Consider the following 2198-nt stretch of genomic DNA (forward strand, 5'->3'; position numbering starts at 1 on the left):
GGCTTTTGTGTTTAAAAAAACAAAAATGAAAACACACAAATGACAGAGCTGGGAAAAAATAATCTTAGCATAGTTCAACCCTTTTTCAACCCTGCATCCTATCCAGGGGAACCTGCCAAAAACAACGATAAATTATCAAGTGAAATGTTTGCATGATTTGCTYCAGTTGTTTTCTCATGTCCCATTCAGGTAATGTGACCTCAAGTACTACAACAGCACAGCTGAGACATAATCAAAGCTTGTAGTGTTCTACAGCAACACATGGACATAAAACAAGAATGTCTTCTTTCTTTTCTTTAGACAAAAAAAAAAAAAAAAAGAAAAAATGTAGGTTGGTAATATGCCAGACTCAAACTGGAAAACTAACACTGGTTACAAAAGAAGATCTGTTTTCCGATGAAATGATACTGCAACACGTGGAGTTCGTATGGGGCGTTCAAAAGCTCTCCATTTTCTTTCAGTGGAGAAACTATTTTTCATCGCACTGTGCGAGTGTGTAATAACACACCCCTTGGTAATTGCAAAGTATTTGTTTTATTGTGTTTTGCTTTTTTTGAAACCATCTGAAGCACTTTCTTGAAWAGTGTCTGAAAAATGATTCCAGTTTCAGAACTGCCCCATGCAAACCACCTAATTGTGATATTCAAAACAAACTGCAAAGAAAGAAGAAAAAAAAAAAGGGAAAAAAAGCAACAGAATCTGAGCGTAAAAGAACATGTAAACGTTCTGACAAAAATAACCAACTTTTGCAAACTGGAACAAATTTGTTCTTAACGAACATGACAAACCAAGCCAATGCTCGGTGCCTAACACTTCAAATTCACTGGATCTGCAGCATTTGCCATCTCTCTGCAACACATAAACACAGGAAAAAGTAGCCAAGCCACATTAATATGCGCATCAACAGTCAAATGTCAAAACATCTTCAATTGCACAAAATGACAACAATCATTCGCAAAGGCAAACAAAAGCATGATAGGAAGAAACAAAAAGTGATATTCATAGACACTATGTTATTATTTACAAACATCTGAACATCCTTCACAACAAATGGAAAGTCTAAACTGTACAAACATCTGCTATGAGAACGGTTGCGCAAAATGCCATTTAAAATACAGTAATACTATTGTTTTCTTTTCTTTCACAATGTACAAGTTTCRTCCGTCCACACGACAGAAAGCAAAGCACGAGCCTTGAAAGGCCACAAAAGTGCATGTTATCAGGTCAGTTGGAAGCCACTGGGAAGGAAGGACTGGTTTGACTGGGAACCTAGGCTCCCAGTCCATCAACACCCCAAACTGCTCTGTATTGCGAGATCAACAGCTAGTCAGTGGATGGAAATCTGGAATATATATTTGATTGACATGCAGGCACACACTCTTGAACACAAATACATCATCCACGTACTCGCACGCAAAAACAGGCTTTTAGATGAGGAACCTTTCAACATCGTCGACCTCCCAACATTTTCCTCAAACTGCCACATTAGGTTCAAGTAGAAACTCTCTGGCAGAAGATACTCTGTAATTTTAGGACGCAGTAACAACCAGGAGGAAGGCTTCTTATCTCATTAGGGACACAACTTCCTGTTTCCACACAAGARTAGTAAGGTCTCAGTGGTGTCTACAAGTTGAACAATTGAGGATCTTCAAACTGTATCTTTCAGGATGATCAGAGGCATAATTCCAGAGGGTCAGATTCTAGTAAACAGTGTCGACACCAACCAGGGAGGTCAAGAAAGTGAGCAAAATATATWTTTTTWWAATTACATTTGCTTCACAATCTTTTCAACACTCTACCTCTCCCTCTTGTGAACCTTTTCAAAGACATGTTTTCCTTCCACTTAACTTTCCATTAAAATTCTTGGATATAGTCGTCTGAAGAGCCACCTTCTTAAACAATGAGAGCTTTGTAGTGCGAAAGTGACCGTATCTGTAAAATGAGACGTCTTCCCCACAACAATACAGAGTTACTAACCAACTCTGGCTGTTCAGGGCTCTGTACGCAAGTATGTTAATGGAAAGTTGCTTCATTCTGTGTGTAACATATCCACACAATATGCAAACATCACTTTTTACTGRCYCACTTAAATAAATCAACTGTTTGATGATGTTCTTATTTGCTGATATGCAACTGTAGATGCAGTTTATAGAAGAATGTTTGAAGTATAACTTTCTTTAGTGCAAACTAGAGAGGTT

The sequence above is a fragment of the Poecilia reticulata genome, linkage group LG17, assembly GCF_000633615.1.
Source record: "Poecilia reticulata strain Guanapo linkage group LG17, Guppy_female_1.0+MT, whole genome shotgun sequence".
In the NCBI taxonomy this organism is placed as follows: domain Eukaryota; kingdom Metazoa; phylum Chordata; class Actinopteri; order Cyprinodontiformes; family Poeciliidae; genus Poecilia; species Poecilia reticulata.